This window comes from Falco rusticolus, chromosome 5, assembly GCF_015220075.1.
Source record: "Falco rusticolus isolate bFalRus1 chromosome 5, bFalRus1.pri, whole genome shotgun sequence".
NCBI lineage: Eukaryota > Metazoa > Chordata > Aves > Falconiformes > Falconidae > Falco > Falco rusticolus.
The window spans coordinates 76,657,289-76,681,981 of NC_051191.1; the positions used below are offsets into that span (position 1 = coordinate 76,657,289).

The 24,693-nt window shown below is 37.6% G+C and overlaps 1 long non-coding RNA gene across 4 annotated transcripts in view; it reads right to left on the reverse strand.

Moving 5' to 3' along the window:
* LOC119149344 overlaps nucleotides 1-24,693 on the reverse strand; it is a 118,286-nt gene that overhangs the window by 66,495 nt on the left and 27,098 nt on the right. For all 4 annotated transcript variants that reach the window (XR_005104663.1, XR_005104661.1, XR_005104662.1 and 1 more), the window contains one exon: nucleotides 19,306-19,436. This is a non-coding gene — a long non-coding RNA (uncharacterized LOC119149344). The remainder of the gene's footprint in view (nucleotides 1-19,305; nucleotides 19,437-24,693) is intronic.

The following is a 24,693-nucleotide window of genomic DNA, read 5'->3' on the forward strand; positions in this document are numbered from 1 at the left end:
TTTGGTAAGAAAAAAAGTATTGACTTATTTCTGTAAAAGGAAACAGACATACTGCACAGAACTATTGACTGTGGGTTTCAGCATATAACCCCTCTATACCTTTGGTGAATGGTTCTAAAGGAAAATACCATAAGATGACTGCAAATTCAGAAGGTGTCAAAGCTGTACCCAGGAATATATGCATTGCCTGTGTAGTATATAGCATATATTTTGAACCAATGTATATTATAAAGAATAATAGATAAAACAAGAAACAGCAAAATATCAGCAAAACAGATCTGACAACTGAAAGCTAAGAAGTACGACTACTATTCCTCCTCTGCTGTACACACATGCATGAGCTAGTGATTCTGCTGTAGTTTTCAAAAACTTCTAGTAACCGTGAGATTGCTTTCCAACTGATGCTTCAGAAAAAAAGTCTAGAAGTGCTGATCATGATTATTCCATTACTGGAATGAATGTGAACATACTAACTTAGATAAAAACTGTATGCAGAGCATAACATTTTACCAAAACATAATCCAGCATTTTGCCACAGCCATTATAAAAGAGGTCATGATTAAAGAATTAAAAGTAAACACTTACTACTGATTCTTTTTATTCAAACAAGTCTACAGATTTGTGGTAGTCAAGGTATCCCATCTGTTCTGGATCAATTATATCATTTAGCTTTGGGAAGTCTTTATGTTTCATTTGAAATACCAAGTTATGTAAAACATGACGAAGATAATTTCTTGTGATCTTTCCATCTTGTTTCTAGGACAAAAAAAAGAAAGAATGCATAAAACCCAACAAACATTTACTAAAGCGATGCTGATTCCATCATGTCATTCTACACTGCTAGATCATTCTGACCTACAATAACTGAGAGCTCTGTAGCTGTTTCAATAGCCTGTATACACTCCAGCTGCCAGTGAACATACAACGGGAATATTCACTGGATGGAAGACTAAATCTACAGGAATGAAACTGCAGTGACTTTTCCATGACCTTGGGAATAGATTATTTAGTTTGCTGGTAAACTGTGCCACAAGTGAACGGATATGTAAACTTGCCTTGCCCAGACCAGCTCACATTCTGCTCAGTTTATCAGCTGCATTTCATTCCTTACCTGGTCTGGAATCAATGTTTACACAAAGTTGTGTCTGACTGAATACTTGCTGGATCTAAGTGAACTTGACTCAGTTGAGACAAGTCGAATCTTAAGTTGCTGCTACCATGCACCTTAACCATTGCCTTAAGTTCAAACAAGAGTCCATCAAGTGATACTTGTTATTAGATCCTAATATACCTCTCAGCATATTCATAGACAGCACAAGAGCCTAAATTTATCAGTGTTCACTCATCTGTGGCAGGATTTTCTTCATGATTAGCTTCAGCACAAAACCCAAAACTCAACTAATTTTATGTTTGAGCACAGCTTTTTCTAGGGATGTAGTTTTCAGATACTGTTCATGGCCACAGCAGTCCATAATGCCAGAGTATATGCAAACACATGGGTCATTACAGAGATTTCAGTTAAAGATGCAATTATAAGTACATGGTGAGCCTTGAGAAATTCTGACAGTGATAGCGGTGTGTTAATCTGAGGCGTACTGTTGTTGGATCTCCTCTTCTTTTCTCATGTTTGTTTTGCATCTTTTTATGTATCCTTTAAACGAGCAATGCTGTTAGGCTGGGTCTACTGGAATTCTTGATCTGGTTATTGAGGGTAAATCAGCTCTCGGGGAGAATCTTTATCCAGGGCCTGACACCCAGTCACATTGTCATGCCAATGGTTACTCATTTGGACTCTAAGGACTCTAGGCAATGGAAATAGAAATGTCCTCACGCAACAGAATCAGGATACTGTTACTTTGCTATGCTTAAGGCATAGTTCTTCTCTCAGTTCCCATGGAAAATAATAGCCATAATTTCTGTAGGTGAGTTTTAAACATGGGTTTGTACCAATTGTTTTCTATGACTGTCTACTGCATTTCATAGTTTTAAATTTGTCCCTGAACTTTTTTTTTTTTAAATTGTTTCTTCATTTTCTCTAAAGAAACCTGAGGAAAGATAATGGGGGGAAAGAAGAAAGAGTAGAATAAAGGCTTTGGAACAATAACAGAGAAATTAGGATTAAATATTTCCTTCAGTGATTCAGTTTTCCTGGCTAAGCACTAAACAAATATCTTTCTGTTCATAAAATTCACCCTAAGAAAATTCTGTTTCCCTTTAGTCCCCCACAGAGATCCAGGGTGGCAGTAATAATATAGAGGATGAGCAATTACTTACTTCATCAGTTGGTCTGGGAAATACTTTAAAGTTTGGCAATCAAAAGATAATGGTCTTGTGAAACTACTATCTGGTATTTGAATTTTCTTTAGAGACTGCTGTCACTGTATTAAATCATATGGAACAAAACCTGATAATATACCTACTTCCCCCAGTAAATAAGTTAGGGAATCTGGTACTGAAGCTACAAAGATAGCTTGTACTTCACAAGAAACAATTGTGCAGAATGACTAGGTCTTACCCATGAAGATGAAATATCTGTTAAGATAAAAATAAATTACATTTTGTTCAAACCTTAGATAATATGGGAAAGTTAAGATATACTACATCAGGATTTATTAATCAGAGTGCATTTGCTTATTTGGCCACCTTGCAAGTTCAATTTTATTTATTCAAAAGGATTTAATGTTATTGCCCAGATTATTATCTAAGTCAGTCCAGCATCAGTAATGTAACTGGGGACATACTGGTCTATTCCAACCAAAAAAAAATAATGTTATTTATAAATATAAGCCATTTTTACATGTATTTCTTTCATTGTGAGAGCCTCCACGTGCTGGGGTTTAAACAGTTCTTTCTTCAGCCTGTCTTTCCACCAACCCCAATACCTCTGCCTTTGTTAACAATTTCATTCAGTAATGCTCCAGTTCAGTATATGAATTAAAATAATGTCGTAAAGTGCCTTACTGAATCACGGCCTGAACGCTGTAGGCGTTATTATTATCTACTGCAGTGTATGAAACTGATTTCTTTTCCTATAAATTGCTAGGTGAATTCTTTCTTTTTTGTGGTCATATATATATGTATATAGATGAAATACTGCAGAGCTAAAAAGAACTGGGTTTATGTAATCATATTAGAAAGGAATTGTGATACATCATCTATATAAAACCATCTAATAAAAAATGCCAATAGTACTTCTGAAGATATGCCCAGTGCTCCTTTTGCTTGTGTCAACCAGACTGAGAGCTTTAATTTTTTCAGTCTATTATTTGCTCATTCAATTCTGAAATACAGAGTCTACAATTTAAGAAGTGCAATATGTAGCAAATCAAAGTAATAAAAAAACTAGCTTGTCCACTAAAAGGATGATCACACAATCCAGTGTATGGGACATACGTATCATGACATTCCATCAAAACTGACAGAAAGGCATTTTAGCATAGTTCTGTAAATTGTGAGGGCCACAGAACTGGTAAGGACAGACAGTTCTTATCAAAAGATCATACTCCAGAGCTAAACACAGAAAGGCAATCCAAAGTCTACAAAAAGTCAGATGAAGGTACTTTTGAAATTGGAGTGAACTATGCAACAGTAGGCTCAAGTTGTCAGTGTAACACCTGAGTTACAGCTACCTGCCAGATGACAAACTGCAAACACAAACCTTTTACAAATACACGATAGCGTGCGCTGTTTATATTATATAATACAAGCTTATAATCATTACTACATAGTTCTGATTCTCATTAACTGTATCTATCACACTGATCTTATCCCTTCATCAAATGAGATTCACCTTCTCTGTAATTTCTCCTGTGTGCCCAGGGACCATGGGGATTTGTATTCATTGCTAAGCAGTGTATTTGGATGTACACGCTTCCCTTCTCCAAAATGCTGTATCTCAGACTAAGGTGTAGCTTTATCCTGCAAATATTAATGGCTATCTCTAATTTAAATGTCAAACACAACCGATTGGTCTCCTTCAACATGTAATGTTAAATAGGTATTCATGTTCTGTAGTATTAAGATATAATAGTAAACCCACTATGTTCCTTTAAACATTTAATAATGCTGGGAACACTCTAAAGTTTACCTGATGCCATGTTTCAGAACAGGAGAGAAAACGGTTTAGTTTCTCTTATGAATCTGATGGGTTTAATAATTTGATTTAGAAGACTTTTCAATACTACTTGATTTCGTTGCCCTGAAGTGAACTATCTCCTTTTAAAAGAGACTAAAATAAAAGAAAATAAATAATGCAGGTGAAAGATTACAACTTGATACTGCGATTCTAAATTTGCAGGGGATGCAACAATATGACTCTGAAAGTCATAAAAAATACAATGTCACATCTTCAAATGACACAAATGCCAATGCTCTAGGTGACTGGGACACTGCCTGTGATCAAGAACAAGAACTATCACACAATGCACTCCATATAGTGGAATGTATAAAAATAACATACATATATAATTAATTTAAAAAAAAATTCAACTAATTTATACTGAATATTTCACACATTATTTGTAATGTCTTTTTGTTTCTGTGTTTCAGAATATATGGAGAAACTGAAAACATTCTAGGAGGCTAGAGATGTTTTCTTTTTAATTCTTTAGTGCTGAAGCACTTGTATAACTATTTTTTTTCTAGGATCCAAGTTTTAAAAGTAAACCACAAAATACTGAGGACACACAAAAGAACATCAAAGGGTGCTTCACTCATCCTTTTATAAAACATCAATCTGATACAACATTTTAAAGTCAAATTTGTGGTATAGTTTCAGGGAACATATTTCTAGCTTGTACATTAGAAAGCACTGCTACTTGGTTGGGATTTTGTTTTCAGGATATAGATTAACAACTAGGGACCAGTAGCATTTTAGAGTCCAACACATTGAGAACAATTCAGAAAAAAAACATCAGTTGGAAGAAAAAGGGAGCAGGCAGCTGGTTGTGGGCTGAGCAGTGATGTGATGAAGAATCAGAAGCATGCTGCATGAACCTATTAAAAACTTTTAGATAAGAACTTGAATGTATTTAAGTCCTGGAACAGAAGACATTCAAGTTCAAATCTATTTCTATCTCCTGAAAAAAAAAAAAAAAAAGAGCAAGAAACTTACTTTTGTTAACTCTAAGACATGAGGAAAAGTCTTACCTGTTTTACATGGATTTTTCACAATAGCGGAAAACTCACTCACACAGTTACATAACTATTTAGGAATGTTACAGATTCACGTTTAGACATTAATAATGAGCTCACTGGTGAGATCACTGCTCTGTTGAACTATCACATACAGCAGCTCAGCAGAATAGTGTTTGCTAAATATTATGATGCAGATATTAGTGTGAAAAGGAAATAAGACATCCAAGAATATTTTTCTTGTGTTGATCACATGAGACTGAACATTTTTCATAGCATTCCTTCTTCATTAAATGTCAAAGCCTGTAGGTATGGCATTTTGTCCTACCAATAAGGAAATCAGCTTTTCTGGGAGCTACCACACTTCATGTTCGACCGGTAGACGAGAGGAGGTGATCCACTTGAGCCTAGAGACAGCCCTGAGCAGGAGGAAGAGTGGGGAGAGGGAAGGCAGAGCCAGGTTCGGAGATGAACCTGGATAATGAACCTCTATAATCAGAATATAATACCCAACACTGACATAACCAATGGTACCAGTCACCATAGGGATGTCAACAACAGCACACTAACACATCTGGATCCTTCTCGTGGAGGCAGCAGCTAACAGGGCTGTCCAGCACTCTGGCACAGGCAAAATAGGCATTAGGGCCCTGCCTGCACTGCCGTCCTGGGGCAGCCTGCGGCCCGAGGCAATAGTATACCTTACTTGTGACCAGTGGCATGCCGTTTTGACTAAGAAATGAGAACACTATGGATGCAAATGGCAGATATCAAACAAGCGTGATAGATAACAGAGCCAGATAACAGAAATATTCAAATAGAATTGTAGGTAATAACCCATTCTCCAGTAGGTCTGTTGCTAACAAGGTCTTGCTGGGGCTGATTTTTCACCCTGTGCTATACATCCTTTTTATGCACACACGTATATATACATGTCTCTGTGTGTGTGTGTACAGAGTAAACACAGCTCTCTCTCTCTCTCTCTCTCTCTCTCTCTATGCATATATATACACAGGCACATGCACATATGTACAAATAACCTGGAAAAAAAACCACAAAACTTTAAAACATTAGATGACCACAGATAACAAAGACAAACGGAATGGTAAAATGATGAAGAGAACAAATCACTGATACAATATGACTGGGAAGAATAAGCACAAAAATAAGCTTTTTAATGAAGTCCTACAATGAGAAATGGAGAAAATATGCCAGAATAGAAGAGGAATCTTAATTATAAGGAGCAGTTACTCTTAAAGATTTGCAGGTCATAATATATAATCGAAGCATAAATAAAATGCCAGTATGATGTTAAGCACAAGGCAATCCTTGGATTTAGAAGCAGGGGAACACTTAGCTGAGAAGTTATATATATTATTTTTTTGTTGGTATCAGTGTAACTTCTATGAAAGCACCAATTCTCATTTCTGTCATAACGTTTCATGAAATATACAGAAAAGCTAGCAGAGGTTCAAAGGCAGCCACAGGGATGATTAAAGAACTGGCCAACATGATTTCCAGTGAAATTGTAGGAGGCCAATAATTTTTGTTTATCAGAGAGGTTGTTACAGATTATTTAGTCCCCAGTTGCACATATCTATGTTAAAGAAACTTGAAAAACAGACTCCGTGTGCTGCTGTAACAGAAAACAAAGACTGGCAACTACCAGATTACTTTGAAGCAGATATGAGACACAAATGTTTAGCTGTAAGAGTAATTAACCAAGACAACACCTAAAAATAATTGCTCTTACTTCATCAAGCATAAGGAATGCCTGCTTTAAAGAGGGATAAGCATCTTGGATGTTTCTGTGCAGCTTCTAAAGAACAGTGTCACTTCATCTCTAGCTGGATTTACTCTGCAAGAGGGAAAAAGACAAACTTTGCAACACTTTCATGTCTCAGCCTTTTGCTCGCTATTTTCTTCTCAGAGCAGAAAGAATAAATCACCTCATTAAGAATCAGGGTTTGATAGGATTCAAAATATGAGACAAACCATTGCCAAAAGATTTTTTTTAGCTGAGTTTAAACAAGACTGACCATTGAGTGGATACACTTTCGTTAATTACATATACCACAGGTTACTCACATAAAAAATTAACTTCCTACTCGCTTATGTTAGTTTTTTTTCTTGTAAGAATTGTCTACATGTTTTCAAAGGTGCTCCCAGCATCCCAGATTTTTTCTAAAATTGTTGCCAAGCAATTTTACCTCTGGCTTTCACTCCAAACTTGATTTTTAAAAAACAAAACAATTTTAAAAGGTTTTCTTATAAAACCACTCCACACTCCAAGAAGAATTTTGAATTAGAACATCACATCATTGTTATAACATCAATGTGTGCAACATTCATAATTACAGTAAGCTTGCATAGATTTTATTTGTTACTAAATACATAAACTGAGCCAACTTGTTTTCTCAATTCCAAATGTCTAGCTGTGGAAGAACTATACCCCAAGTGAGAATTTATCTAACCAAATGTACATGCCTGCACCTGAACGAGTCACTCTAAGTTCCCTTTATAGTCATTGGGGAGAAACAGGCACTTTCAGGACAGGATTCATCTCATCCTAAAGTAGACATCTAAAACTGATTAGATGAATCCTGCCTGTTGTTTCTCTCCAGTGACTATAAAATGGAGTCTGGGAGGAGCAGTTCAGGCGTAGACATTCACATTACAGATGTCTAGAATAAGATAGTATTTAATGCATCCCTTCTCATTATTTACACATAACAGTAGAGAAACTAACTAAGGGGAATAGTATGTTGGTTTTTTAAATGTTATGATGTTCGTTGTATCCATATTTGAAAACTTCAAAAGTACTGGAAATGTTAAACTACATTAAAAATTCAGGGATTCACCAGTATCATATTCCATGAATAATTACTTTAAAATCAATAAGGACCTAATCCCATGACTCCCCAGACCATTGGCATATCTCCTATTCAGGTTCAACGGTATAGCAGAAAGCTCCAATGAGCATGGCTAAATACACTCCTACTTCAGAGGGTGCTTTGCAGGCAATTACATCCCTCACATATTATCAGAAACGTGCTGACTCGCTACTGTAGTCATCTCAGAAAAGCTTTTAAAACTCCTATTGCTCCTTAAAATGGTGGCAGATGGTGTTTAGAGCATTTACTAACCCAGGATGCACAGGACAAGGCTGAAAATTTACCAAATGTAGTCACCTGGATCTTTTACAAAAAAAACCCTCATTTTCAGACTATCCAGCAGCTCCTTAAGCTCAGCCAACAAAGCTAAAACCCAAAAGTTACAAGAATCACAGCATTCAGACTTTGGTTGACTACAACCTGACAGCACGGGTGAGGAGGGAACCTGATTTTTTACAGTGGTCCTGGCTGAGAGTAGCACCACGGCTCAGTGGCTCAAGGGCTGAGCATCTCCCACAGCACCAGCAGCACAATTGCACCAGAGCCCAGAAGAAGGGCTGGGAAGGGCCAAGCACCAAAGACTCAAGGTAAATGAAGACAGAAGCAGTGCTGGCATTCACATTTCACCATTTCATTCCCTGCAGGAAAGGGCTTTGCCAACAATACTATTGAGGAATGGGTTATTAAAAAAAGCTGTGGGAAGGATAGATATTTCATATCTGATTATTGTCTTGGATAAATGAATATGAAACAAACAGTACGAAATAACAGATGATCTTTAAAATTAAGGCCAAGATAACAACTGTTATTTTGAGCCCCCAACTGAGATCCCTTCACACTCAAATATCTATGGTCTACTGAATCACTCAAATCACACTGTAGAGAGCAATTCTGCGCTGAAAATGAGCAACCAGCCAAAGCTGCGTCAATCGGAGCAACAGACCTCTCCACATCCACCTCCTCGCTCAGAAGCTCTACAATTGCCTCTCAGACTTCAGCAGCAACAATTTCCAAAATCCTGGAAGCGGAAGGGAACTTAGGAAGAAATACTAATACGGGTGTGTGAAGGTCTGGCATTACTAGCTATGATTTGTGGTGACATTGATCAGTCCACAAGGTGCAGTGGTTTTCTCCCGTTCTGCAGATGGGTGAAGGATTGTGGAGTTTTTCCATTTCTGCCTGTGGCTGGCCAACACAGCATGTCTCTTCTGCAGGTTTCATCATGGAAAGGGATGAATCAGGCCCTCATGGGGGCCAGGGAGGAACTCCCCAGCATTAAGTTTTGTGGATCAAATTGAATAAAGCCCTATCTAGACAAAGCTGAATCATTGGTAATAAAAGCTGAGGAAGGACTTCTGTATTTTATTTTTAAAACAATCCCTCTTTATAGTTATAATATTGGCCCTCAGATTTCAAGCTGTGCTAGAAGGGCAGTAAGTACAATATCTAGATGCTATAGGTTGAATAACTGGAGCATAGAAAGATCATTCCACAGTAGAGCCAGAAAAAAATGCACATCTTTAGTGAGTGGTAATCCAGTTTTTAATCTAATATAGTAGGCCAGCTAATTTATTGAAGTAATAAAAATAAATTCTGCATGGCTTTTCAGAAGTATGCTTATGGTTATGTCCAAGTACAAAGGAATATACTTCCAAAAGAATTGACTGATTAGAGTGTAACAACATGGATACCTGGTAAAACTGTGTGATTATCACCTCATAGTGATACTTTAGAAAATACCCACTGAGAAATTTTTAACGATCAGTGCCTTAGCACTGAGACTTTTATACAAATCATAAATTAAAGAACCTAAAGCATGAGGGTAACACAAAAAGTTTAAAACTACCTCTGCTGCTGAACTGTCCTTGTGTTTTTTAACTGATACTGTGTTCACCCAAGTCCTGACCAAGTGAGCACAATGATTTACCTCATATCACAAAAAAGGTCACCAATTAGAAATCCCAGCAGCCACCAGAAAAATCTTAGAATTTAGACCCTCCATTGGCAAAGCCTTCACATTAGTCATGTATGATTTGCTCCCAACCATCAACAAGAACACTTCACTCATACCCCTCCACTTGTGAAGGGACACAATCCACAGCAAAGCTCCAAAACATAACCAAAATATTTCTTACATGGGAATGCTGAAATACTGTGAAATTAAATCCTTCAGTTTATGAAATTCTTTATATAACCTCAAGTTCATGATGTTTTACTTCTAAGTGAAAGAATTTTCAAGAGTAGAAGGAATTCAGGGAATTCAGGACTCAGATGAGTGATGTCCTTTGAATGAAGTACACCTCAATGGTCTGCCTCTGATGTATTTGATCTTGCTGCAGTGGGGACATATACTGAGAGATAAGTGCGTGGGTAATCTGGTCCTAAACCAGTCAAGGATGAAATCCTAGCCGAAGTCTAAGGCAAAACTGCATCGACTTCAATGGGCCCTGAATTTTATATCAGGAGCCCATGAGATTTAAATACCTCTAACAATCATAAAATGCTGTCATGTATTATTTCTTATAAACAGCTCCTTGGCACATCTCATGTCAGATTATTTAAATAGAATCTTAAAAACCTTGAAATCACGTTGCTTGCCCATCAATTACTACTAAATTTATTATCAGTTGCAATGAAGTTACTTCATTATTAGAATTAGATGACTATGAGGAACTTTTGCTGTTGTTCCATTCACCTGGTGGAGCTTTTGAATTACATTATCTGAGAAATATCACCTAAGAGATATGGCATACATAGGCTTGAACATTTCTGTTTACAGCATCATTAAAATGTCACTATATTTTTCAAATACTAGAGAAAGCTCCAGTGGAAGAATACATGCAGAAATCTCTCCATTATGCAACTGCTCTTAAGAGCAAGATTTACTTTAAGATTTAAACTAGCAAGTGACATTAATTGAAAAAAAACTATAATAGCAATTTTTTTTCAAAGTAATAGTTGATCATTGTTATATCACACTGTGAATGACTAGAAGCAAATCAGATTTATCTGCTGAATGCACAAAGCAATATGGTTACTGCAGATGACATTCTCATACAGCACCTGCTGCTGTAAAACATCTATCTGCACTGAGGTCTTTACAGCTAACTGGTGCATATAAAGAAAGAAATAACTCAACTGATTATTTACATGGATGATTCTATTCTTCCAACAATTTAAATGGATAAACTATAAATTGTGGAATCATTAAGCTGTTGCATAGTCTGGTTACTGACCTCCTCACACAGTATGATTTGGGTGACTTGTCCTGTTGTTATAAGCCTAAGCAATGTTTTGGAGTAAAAATGCTGTGTAAGAGTTAAGTTGTTCTTTCTTTCTCTTTGACTGGCCATATGCCCTTGGCACTGTTGCCAACAAGTATAAAGTATATCCTGGCAGTTTTCTTCTCACAGTTTTTGGTTTCTGAGTACAGAAGATTAATCATAAAAGATCTTGGTCTAGATTTAACCAAAAGCCACAGAAAACATCCATTCCTATGATATTTTGGCTTTAAAAAGGAAATATGAGTTCAGGAAGATAGTCAGCGTATGCTGAAGTGGTCATGTCCAGGAAATTGTATTTTGGAAAATGTCCTGTAGCTTAAACTCTGCTGAGATCCTTGAGGCTGGGCTGGAAAATGTTTTTTATCCATTTATCTTCTGTACACTAGACTGCCCAAAAGATGATTTCAGTTTTGGTCATAAGATACAAAGTTGCCTGGTTAAAGTAAAATAGTACATTGACTTGAATCCAGTAGCTGGCATGATTTCTCAACCTTCACAGCACTTTTAATAAAAATATTTACAATGTCAAAACCTAATTTCAAAAGATTTTTGCCTTATTTTAGTTTAAATTCAGATTTCCAGGTATGAAATTGCTTTATTATGCAGCACTGAAGTATCCCTTCAGTTTTCTTTTTCAGTGACTGACAATGAGCAGTGCAGAGTGAAAGCGTTCAACATTAGCTCATTCATCCACTCTAGTTTCACTTCTTCCTTTCTTTTCCTTGCCACACCAGCATATTTAAAAAGGAGAGGCTTGTATAGTCATGCTGTCACCATGCGAATATGGTGCTAACAGTCATGAAGCTGCTCTTCCAGCAAATTCACACCATCCCACATCACTAGTCATTTGAATGCAAGACAGTAATGCTCCATTTAGGCAATTAAATACAATTTTGTGAGCAAATAGAAGTAAGAAAGCAGTAACTTAAAGCTTCTACTCCATTAAGCCTATATGCCTTACTGCAAAAAAACTTGGGTTTATACCCAGCTATATCAGTGCCATGCATACTGCAACACAGGCACAAGTAAGATGAATTAATGATGGTAGTGACAAAAAGCAATAATAAAGCTATAAGGCAGCAGCTCTAAAAAATGTCCCCTAAGAAAATAGTATGATTCTTACCTATTCATTAGCTCTTGAAAAGTTTCATTCAGCAAAGGAAATATAAAGCCATTTATGACTGACTTCAAGTAATCCAAAGACACAAATCCACTCTGACTGACATCAATTGCTCTGAAGGCTTTTTCAATGTCCTGATAGGCTGAACACAGCTGTAATGAATACAATTTATAGTGTTTTGTTCAGAAAAATCAAGTTCATGAAGCTTTTAGAACAATAATACATTTTTTACAAGACCTTTTCAAATGTTCTTCTCTGTGAACTGATCAAATAGGTTACCCTGGCATGCTCTGACCGTCAGATGTTTAATTAATAAGCTCACTACAAAACAGTATTCCCAATCACACACTCTCAAATGACAAGTCAGACAAGTTTCTCAAATAATAACTCTCCTCAAAATTCAGAGCTAAAAATACTTGGTGGATCAGTCTGCTTCATAACACCTGTCTTAATGTAACTTTAAAACCATTCATGGCATAACCTAGTATTAAAGTTTCCTTTATTAAAATGGGTTGTTAGCACAATGAATACTGGAAAATGTTAGAAGACGGAATAGTTAATATAGCTGTTGTATAAACTTATCACACTTCTTCGGGTTTTTTTAATTCATTGGTTGTTGCAAAGGAGCTACGTGGATGTGGTTTTGCTTATGGGACTTGTAAAATGCCTGAAAGTTGACTTACTGCAGATTTTGATAAGGCTTATGAAACAATAGGAAGACTGGTTTGTTTTTCTGAAATGTTAGCTCACACTGGGTTGTTGAATACTGCAAGCATCCCTGAGGCTTTTCTCCCCCTGCCATTTTTTGACAAGTACCCCATCTGCTTCTAAGCTGATTATTGTTCATTCAAAACTGCCAAAATCACAGTGTAAAGATAATGTATAGAGAGATTTTAGAAAGCCCAAAATAAACACCAAGGACTGTGAGGACTTGTAAGGTGAGCTGTACTGTGCTTCCAGTCCAGGCCTTGACCTCCATATCAAAGATATACAAGATGAAAAAGGATCAAGATGTTGAATGTCCCTGTAGCCCTGTTTGTCCGTCCTCTCTTGTCTTTTCAAGGCTGAGAAAGCACAGTTACAGGCCTGTGTAATTGAGTTTGTAGTAGAATATGCAGTCTTGATGCACAGAATCAGCTCCTGTTTTCTTAGACAGTCAGGATTTTCGTGACATGAAGGCACAAGAGTGAGTTTTGGAGATTTTTCTTTTCACCTTCCCATAAAGCAGGTGGAACACAGTTATGTTCCACCATCACGCTCCCCAGCCCTCTTCAGTTAAGATCGCATTTAAGGGCATGTGGAGAGTTCATTTGTCATCGTCTATTCCAGCTCCACTCTCTATTCTAAGCTTGCCATCACATACAAAAAAAAGTGTTTCTGCAGTAGCACCTATCCACTAATAATTTACTCCATGCAGGCCAGAAAACAATTTTCATACAATGACAACTATTCATTACTCAGTGTGAGTCATCACTTACTTTGATCTGACAGAGTGATCTAGCAATTCACATTATGAAATACCTTAGCCATCAAGCTTCGATGTGCTCTCATTTTGTTTTAGCCTAAGGAATCTGGAGTTCTAATACACACATTTCTAATGCTGTGAAGCTAATAAGCAAGACTGCAACACACAAAATAAAACAGAACTGCTGTTTCTGCTAACCAGCTGTAAAAGCAAACAAGAAACCCTGTGCATGGAATCTGTTCATAAAAGAAGTTGATATAATTAACTGGCCTCAAAGCTTGGCAGTTTGGGTTTTTTTCCTGTGATGCCTGGGTCAGCTTTTCCACCTGTCAAAGTATTTCAAAGTATTAATGGCACTCCCTTACCTTTTCTTGAAATGCCCTCTCAGTGCTATCCAGACTGCACTCTGCCACAACATGCTCAGCTGGTGAAGACTGGAAAAAGTTTTTTCAGCTTTTATTCCTTCGCTTTTACTTTCTGGCAGATTAGTGCTGTTAAGAAAACTGATCCAGCAAAGTCCACATCTTTGTCAGCTTCAAAGAAACAATGCCATCTACAACTCTTAAAGACCGTTTTTGATAACTGGACAAATCTTTATGTACAAACAGGCTAAACCAAACCTGAAATATAACTTTCTTGTATATCCTTGTATTTCAAAGCCGATCAGTAATTCAAAATTACACTAACTAATCTGTGAATTTGTTGTAGTAGCTTTTCGTTTCATGTATCTTTTAAAACATAATATACATAACTTAGAAACTTACCATTTAACTTTGCTACATTTAATATCAGAATGTGCTACTAGAAACTAACTGCCTCTCTTTGTCAGTATGTTTTCAGAATTATCCATTACCAAAAATGTATTTTCAGGAACTGGAAGACAGTGTCCTTACAGGCCTTTGATAATAAACATTCCTATTGACCTTGAAAAGGCTCTTATCTTTTCCCTTTCCTTCACATACTCCTGTCTCAGTGTCCCATAGAATTACAGAATCATTTAGGTTGGAAAAAACCTTTAAGATCATCAAGTCCAATCATTAACCCAGGACTGCCAAGTCCACCACTAAACCATATCCCTAAGCACCACATCTATGCGTTTTTTAAACACCTCCAGGGATGGTGATTCCACCACCTCCCTGGGCAGCCAGTTCCAATGTTTGGCCACCCTTTCCGTGAAGAAATTTTTCCTAATATACAATCTATACCTCCCCTGGTGCAGCTTGAGCCCATTTTTTCTTGTCCTGTTGCTCATTATCTGGGAGAAAAGACCTACCCCCACCTTGCTACAGCCTCCTTTCAGGGAACTGTAGAGACCAATAAGGTCCCCCCTGAGCCTCCTCCTCTCCAGACTAAACAGCCCCAGTTTCCTCACCTGCTCCTCATAGGACTTGTGCTCCAGACCCTTCACCAGCTTTGCTGCCCTTGGACATGCTCCAGCATCTCAGTGTCTTTCTTTTAGTGAGGGGCCCAAAACTGAACACAGTATTTGAGGTGCAGCTTCGTCTGTGCCCAGTACAGGGGGACAATCACTTCTCTAGTCCTGTTGCCCACACTATTTCTGATACAAGCCAGGATGCTATTTGCCTTCTGCTGGCTCATGTTCAGCCAGCCATCAACCCAGCTCCTATTCTGCCAGGCATCTTTCCAGCTGCTCTTCCAAGCCTGTAGCATTGTGTGGGGTTGTTGTGACTCAAGTGCCAAAGCAGGCATTTCTCCTTGTTAAACCTCATACAATTGGCCCTGGCCCATCAATCCAGCCTGTCCAGATCCCTCTGCAGAGCCTTCCTACCCTCAAGCAGATGAACACTCCTGCCCAGCTTGGTGTCACCTGCAGACTTACTGAAGGTGCACTTGATCCCCTCAACCAGATCGTCAATAAAGACGTGAAACAGGGCTGGCCCCAATACTGAGCCCTGGGAACACCACATGCGACTGCTGCCAGCTGGATGTAACTCCATTCACCACCGCTCTTCAGGCCCAGTCGCCCAGCCAGCTTTTTACCCAGCACAGAGTACACCTGTCCCAGCCATGAGCAGCCAGTTTCTCCAGAAGAATGCTGTGGGAGGTGGCGTCAAAGGCTTTACTAAGGTCTAGGTAGACAACATCCACAGCTTTTCCCTCATCCACTAGGCAGGTCATCTTGTCATAGAAGCTCAGGTTAGCCAAGCAGAACCTGTCTTTCATAAACCCATGCTGGCTGGGCCTGATCCCTGGGTTGTCCTGCACATGCCACGTGAACTTTATGCACAAAGAGTATGTGCACCAAACTCAAAGGTTATTCCAGTGGAGCTACACAGGAAACAAAATGTTGTTCTGTACAAAGTGTGACTATTCACTGCTTAGGGCATGCATTCCACTGTTCCCTCTGCCCACTCAGTGGCCTGCTGGACATAGATTTTTCCTTCTTTTTTAAATAAAGCTATACTTTTTATTACTTAAGCTTTTGAAAATCATTTGTGTGAGTGCTCAATTCCATTTAGAACTACCCTATTTCAAATTCGTTTTGGTTGGGTACTAATATTTATTAAACAAATATCACTCAGTTTTGCACGTCAGAAATGAACCAGAGAGGTTTACCCCTAATTTATCTAGATGATTGTAAAATCTATTTTTAGACCCATGTTAAGCAGTAATCTTTTATAACTACTTTATTGTGGACAAGGCTACACTTCTCAAAGTGGGAGGGTGAAAGAGATGAAATTGGGAATCAGAAGGCAAGAGGTGAATTCAAGACACTGTGAGCAAGGTAAGGCTGAAGGAACACCCTACAAGCAAACTCTGAATGTCTGAGGCATCCTATGGCAGAATGAGTGGGGAGGTTGTGTCCCCAGCCCCATTAACTAGATGGGTCATTTAAGGGGGTTAATCATGCACAGTGCTAGGTACAGCACTACTAGGAAGGAGGAGGAGCCTTAATTAATATTATTTCTCCACAATTTCAGTATCCCACACAGGGAAAAACTCTGTATTTGGTAGTTATATTTACTTCTAGTAATGGTTTCAAAACAATCTTTGATAGTACTGCACAAACTTACAAAACTCTATATAATCACACCACGGTCATGTAAAATAGTGAGAAGAAAAAGTATTATTAAAATACTAGATATTCTGTCATCATGATTTCAAAACAGTTCAGCTTTATCTGATCCTACTGAAACCAATGTGAACTAGTGGTATCCAGGGCCTTTGAACACCAGGCCACCTATTCAAAACTGGTTCAGAAATAATTCCTACCACTCAAGGCAATATTTTTTGTCAGAAATAGGATAAACCTAATTCAGACTTCTGGACTGATGACTTCACTTTTCTAGACCAGGATGGATTTTTTTTTAATAATCCTCTTCATGAAGCACTAAATTTTGAGTAGTAGAAATGATGAAGCTAATGCTCTTTAGCCTGCAAAATACGAGTCATTCATGACTGGCTTTCTTCAGCAAAGGTAAGTTTAAATGCTTTTTTTAAAACAAAAAGAAATTTTAAAAATATTAGCAGTTAGCCTCACACTCATGAAAAAAACTACTGCCAAAATATCATACATGTACATATGTGATGAAGAAAATACCTTGTTAAATGCACTAAATTAAATTCCAAGATAGGCAAACAGGTGTCTATTATTTATAAATGTGCTGGAAGGGCCTTTCTCACTATCTGAACTTGAACACCTTCTTAAATCCACCTCTCCATTGGTCCTCACACTCACATTACAGGTAAATCTGGCAGACTTTTGCTGTTTAACCTCTCAAACACAACCTTTTTCATCCACATACAGGGCTAAATCTTTTCACTGCCTCCAACAACTGAATTACTGAAACACACTCTTTCTATCTTTGACGAAAACAACTGTATCCTGCTCTTATGAATGACTCTTCCTTCCCTAGACAGCAAACATAAGCTAACACCTTCATTTTAATGGTCTCCACATCCCATGTCCTCCATGGCAATCGCCTTTCACTCAGGAATGACCCCTCATGCCACCTTGGACTGTTTGGTTCTTGCAATTTCAAACAGATACACTTTGCATCTACTCCTATGCTGATCCTTATATTTAGAGAGGACCTGCCCAAACTGACTTAATTACTGACCATCAATCCTTCCTAAACATCCTTCTTTAAGTTGATGCCTACAAAGACAATCCCAACACTCCAATAAGTTAGGTTGCTGCTATGCTTGAAAATACTGTCATGCTGACAAAAAATGTCTTACTGTCACCTTGACCTCCCCAACATGTCCAAGTTCACCATTTTGTTACTGCCTTACGGTGCAAGTTCTTTGTTACAAAGATTACCTGCAAAATTCAGTATGATTGAAGGCTGGGTGAAAACTGAGGTTCCCAAGTGCTACAAGATTCCAAATTACAGTAACAAATTCTTTATCTGGGGTTTATGAGCTTGTAATAGTGATTTTATTTTTTGGCCCATGTAACATGTCACCTTTTGATTTTAAAGGCAGTTTTCACACAGACTTGGTAAATTTCCCAGGCCAAAGGAAACTGGCTTTCTTTTCCTCCCTGTCCTAGTTGTATCTGCTGAGAATCAGAGGCTATCAGCGTTCTACAAAATTGCAAACCAGATCCATCAAGGCCAACAGAAATACTTCTATTGATATAAACGGAAAAAGGAAAAGTACCCAAGTTTCCACTCTTTTTCTGAGCACATACTTGAAATTTTGTGTTCTGTGCTTTTTTTAACAGTCTGTACTTATGCCAAAATTCTTCAGAAATTCTTTATAATCCATCACATTAGAATCTCTAAAACAGTAACAGTTTCACAGCCTAGAGAAAAAGAGCCACTTTTTAGAGAACACAGCTATTCTAGATCATACTTGTAGTGAATTAAAGAAATAGGAAATTTATGAAATCTTTAGAAACACAATATGTACAAGACTCTGAAAAACAAACAAGCAGTGAATTACTTTTTTCTACCTTCCCACTACATTTTTCTCTGGTCTCTTTCCTCTGCCCAAGATTGTCTATAGTATATGAGTTGTCTGCATAATATGATTCAAATCCTATATACAGTGCCATTTTCTTGGCCATCTACATGAACATGAATTTTAATATAATCGCATAAGGACATTTCTCTTCTAATAATATAAGAATATTATGATACTCTTAAATAAATTCCAGCATAACTTATGATAAGTCATACCCAAACTCTGTAGTAAACTGTCTGGATTTTACAGCAGGCTAAAAAATTTGCAGGAGCTTCCTCTGGATTAAACGGGAATCCACTTTGCAATTAGAACTCACTTCTACATGGTATTAACTTCCACAGCTTGGAAATTAATCTTTGATTGCAAGTGTTTATTTTTTAGGTATTTCTCCTGATTGGCAGTGAAGTTGTTAATACTGTATGCACTTACCCTCCTCATACTGCATCCGAATGTTTAGAAAAAATGAGCAGTTCTCACCTTTCAGAACAACAGTTTGTTAGAGAATCCAGGACCAGTTTATCACAAGTTGCTGTGGGATTTATCTCCAATCCCCGTCAGAAAATACTGCCGTGACTCATGCACATGTTTTATCTTCCTAATCATGAAACCTAGAAAGACACAGTTTTTAAAATGAAAATTAAAATTCTGTTGCATAAAGTCTAAAGCTAAAATGGTACCATTAGAACATCTTGTGTATCACAGGCAACTAAATTTCTCTCAACTTCCTTTCCATTTAGTCTCATAATTAGTCTCTAAATACAATAAAACTTGTGTTAGCGCGTCTGACAAAAATGCATTTAGTTAGTCCTGATGAATTTGTTTCAAGGGCTAATGAAAGAAGAATTGATTGCCTTATTTTTCATTTGAATTTGTCAATCCAGTGAAGATACTACACCATATGATGTAGTTACCTCTTAAACTCCCTTTCTCAAAGGCTAAACAGATTGTCTGCTGAAATCAAGCTGTAAAGCATCCACACCATCCCTTGAATGATGATTTTGGTTTTTTGTTTTGTTTTGGGTTTTTTTCCCCCACAATTTCCCAGCATCCTGAGAATGAAAGTACATGATGTGAAATTGTGTTCTGGTTTTGACTTTGACAATACATGAAAATAAAAGTCCTATTTCTGCTCAGTACTTTCTCCAGTCACTTCTGGGACATTAACACTTTCAGACATCCTCATAGTAGAAGCCAAGACCTTATGAAAAAAAGACAAATACTACCCATTTATAACCCACTCATTGCATCAACATGAGGGGTGAGGCTGGGAAATTCCATTTGCCATCTATGAGACCATTTAGGTGATAAAGAGAAGAGAACCTGGTTAGATATTTGGCAAATTCCATTTAGGGCAAGATGAGAGCTGCACTGTAACAATGACTCTTTTCCTCTCTTTAGGTTGTACAGCAAAGTGTGAAGGTATGATTAGCTGCTAAAATCATAATAATTCCATCACTTTTGTGGGGTACTGAAAGACAGGTATTCCCTATCACAATACTAAATTTACTTTAAAAACTTGGGAAATCATTGACTTGTCTCTTGCCTCAGTTTCCCACTTGTACCAATTGAATTATACGCCTGCCCAACCCATGGGGCTATCCTGCTTATCACAATAAACCATACACCTGTTTCTGATGCATGCAAGCCATGGGTATATGCATAATTCATGGAGGACTTCACTTCTTTTCCCCAGCAATTCCCCCACATCCTATTTCCCCTCGAGTCTTCTCTTTATGCCTTACTAGAGGGTGAGGATTATCTGTGAATTTGTTTTAAAGGAAATTTTAAAGGGATTAAGATTATGTTAGCTGTGAGTTGTACATATGGAAATAGAGAATGAATATACAGACAGAACTCTGACATATGTGAAATGCAGTAGAAACATATAAAATGGATCGATTCAGTTCCACTTTGAACAAACTTCTCACGCATACATTCTAAAAGGAATATTAAAAGACATTTGTGTGATTGGATTATTTGGGGATTGACAATTCTACTTTACGAAAATGCCATGAGAAAGATCAGGTTAATAGTAAACCTCAGCATCAGGAAGAATACTTTGGCACATTTTAGTAGTGTGTGAAATTCTGCCTTGTTTACAGCTTAGTTTTTGATCTGCCAAAAACCCCCAACCTACAACAAAAACCAGATACATACACAAATTACCATGGCCTTACTATAGTAAGGAACACTCTTCAGTCATTATCCTACATTTGTGACTGTTCTCAGCAACCCATGGGGTACTCTGCTCTCTGTCACATGAAAACAGTTGCATTCCTTCCCCTAGGAACTTTCTACTGTTACTTTCAGGCAATTTCTGCTGGTTTGAACCAAATGGCTTATTATGCATCTGCATATATCAAGGCTGGAAAGTCAATCTCATTTAATAAACAAACAGAAATACAGAAATGATTACTGGTTCAAAATTGCACTTTGCCCTCTGTTCTTTACCCTCCAGCTTCTTACACAGGATCCCCATGAATAGGCGAGGATCACCATTAACCACATCCTTACAGAAGGGTCAAGATACAATCTGGATGTGTAATGAACGGCAATTGAGTTGGTCTTTGCAGCAGACATATTATTTCATGATAAAAATCAATAGGAGACTTTCTATTGCCCTCATCTGGGCATATGAAGAGAACACAAATTATGTAGCATCAGTCTTGATTGATCTATGTTAATATGCCTTACAAAATAAATTATTGGTCCCAATCATTACAATGATTAGTTAGTTTGCTTTCATAAATTTATTTAGCAAGGAATGTATTCCCAAAGACTAGCTTTAAATAATGACAGTGATCTCTTCCATCCTTCTCTGTATATGGGAAGGAGTAAAACAAGTACTACCACAGGGTGATTCAGAAATCCTAACTTATGGTCCTCATCTGCTTGCTCTCTGGATATGTTAATATTTTTTGAATTACTGGAAAGGGCAACAGGCCTCGGGTATTTTAAGTTAGCCTTTGGATTGCCTTGCCCTTCCTGTCAATAAATAATTTCTCTATTTATTTCTATGACGTTCCTAATTATTTCTTTATTTATATAACCTAAACCAATTCATAGGTTATCACTTGAAAAAAAAATTCCAGTACCTGCTTATGTTCAACACCTGTTCATATTTGATCACTGTTTCCTCTCCACACCCAAGATGGAAGGATTGAGTTGAAACCAGTTGAAAACAGTGTTTGTTACATTCAAGGGACACTGGTTCAAACCCTCTCTAAAGCCGTGTTCTTGCAAACACAGTCTTTCAGAGCACATGGGTCCCAACTACATTAACTTTACCAGTAGTTTTAGCTCTGATAGGCTGAAGCATCCAGCCCTGTTCAGCCATAATATCCTTGAATCAGTGCCGTGAATACAGCTGGACTACCCAGACCCACAATGGGAGACCTTTGCACAAGTTTTGCTTAAAATCTAAAGGGCTAGTGTGATAAGACTGTTACACTAACAAGCTTATAAGATCTTGTGGATCTTATAAGAAAGATGGGGACAGACTTTTTAATAAGGCCTGTTGCAATAAGACAAGGGGTAGCGGTTTTAAACTAGAAGAGGACAGATTTAGACTAGATAAAAGGATTTTTTTTACAGTGAGGGTTGCCCAGGTTGGTCATTGGAACAGGTTGCCCAGAGAGGTGGTAGATGACCCATCTCTGGAAGCATTCAAGGTCAGGTTGGACGGGTCTCTGAGAAGCCTGCTCTAGTTGAAGATGTCCCTGCTCATTGCAGGGGGGTTGAACTAGGTGACCTTTATAGGTCTCTTCCAACCCAAACCACCCTATGATTCTAAGCACGAGAAAGCTAAATATTGTTCTACACATTTTAAAGTCTGAGTTTACATTTAATTTCAGTATATATTCCTTAAGCAACATTTCATCTGAAATTATTTTTTTAGTTAGCTATTTTCAAAAAATTGAAGCTGACAATGCACATTTAATAAGCATAGAAATGGCTTCTGGTTTCCTAAGTATCAAAATATGCTAATTATAAGTATAACTATCCATTATTTTCCTACTTTCTATTTTTACACACATACAAATACCTCCTAATTGTTAAAACTGAAAAACAAACAAATGTACCCATTATACTTTTTATGAACCCATCCCATTGTTCAAGGAAAAGAAATTATTCTTTACGCGAAGATATTCTCTGAAACTGCTGCCAAAGAAAATAACTTTATTTGCTGCATAACTGCCACATAAGTACATTAAAGGTGCCTAGGGACAGCTTTGTCTTGAGCATGTGACTTTTAAAGAAAAAGCTTTTAAGTTCAATATTTAAAAATCACTGCCATATCCCTTTTCTTTCTCTGATTTTTAAATTAAATCCAGTTATCACATATAGGATGAAGTTAGATGGTTTTTGTTTCTGTTTTCAGTCATTTATCTAATATTGAAGGTTTGTATTACCTGGCTGCAAAAGATTTGGGATATCATTGGGATGTTAACGAAATAGGTGTAGATATATATATTCATGGGTGGGTTTCCCCACAAAACTGGAGAATGTAGCCCTGATGCAATACCTGAATAGCTTTCCTGACCAGAAGGATCAAGGCTGCCCAACTGTGAAAGCCTAAAAGCTGAAGTCCTGGCATCAGGTCTTAAGGAGAGTTATATTTTTCACATAATCAAGGAAACGTTTAGATGGGAGGTCCATAACCTAGCAGAGACTGGGTTTCAGAACTGTTAGACTTCTGTTTTTTTTCAGAAAAAAATTAATATCCTTTTGGCGAGGTAATACAACTGCTCTTTCTCTCTGGAGTTGGGCTGACCTATCTGAAAGAAATGCTATGAGGACAAACAGGGCTCTCTGGCAGAGTTTGTGGATCCAAAACACATCTCTGAAATGAGTATTTTCTCCTGACTACGTTGTAAGTGTCCCCAGCCCAAAAGACATGTATGGGCAGCGCCTTATATCAATATCTCGACAGAAAAAGCCCTCTTAATAATTGCAGGACTGTTCCAAAGTCCATTAAAGTTAATTGAGAGACTCGACACTGTGTCCTAGAACAACTATAACAGGATTATGGGGAAAAATATTTGTTAATCGATCCAAGGCAAACATTCAGCAGGCTCTGGCTTGAATCAGAAACAGCTGCAGAGTCCAAAAGCAGGAATCAATTCAGACCACACTGTGAAGGGACAGCAGAAAGAACAGTAGCAGCAGAACTTGGTCCAAAGAACAGTACTGGTTTGGGATTTTTCTCCTCGATCAATGCAGAAAGAAGTATTTTAAGTGGATTATATTATACTGTAATTCAGAACTAGAAACCTGAAGGACAGTAAGAGCTCAGGCCCTAATCAAGTAAGATGCATTTTCTCTAAAAGTTACAGCCACAGGTCCATGCTATGAAAGATACACTGTCCATAGAAATGTGATAGACAATCATATCAAAGAAACGTGGCCTAGCAGCTAGATGAGCATCCAATGCCCTAGAACAACCACAGCTTTGAAGCAGAGGCTCTTTAGATACACAGAAACCTCACCAGGAATCTCAAAAATAGAAGAAAATTTCTTTCTAATGAAACCAAGATTTTAGGTTGAGGGGTTTGGAATATGACACTCCAATCTTTTGGCTGAGGAGGGGAGCTGAGTGGGAAGAAAGGTGGATAGATACATCTAAACAGTCTGAAAAGGCTGTTAACATTTACTTCTCCTGCCTGCTTAATTGCCCTCAACATGCTAAAAAAAACAGCTTGGAAGCCCAGGGTTTATTGATTTTTGTCAAGGGATTTCCTGGATGGCGATTTGGAGAACCTAAATACCCTGTGGGAGACCCATTTTGGTTAGATTTTTTACTGTTCTCTTTGGATTTTTCCAGTTTCTCAGCCATTATTGCTACTGTCAGCAATGTAGATTTTT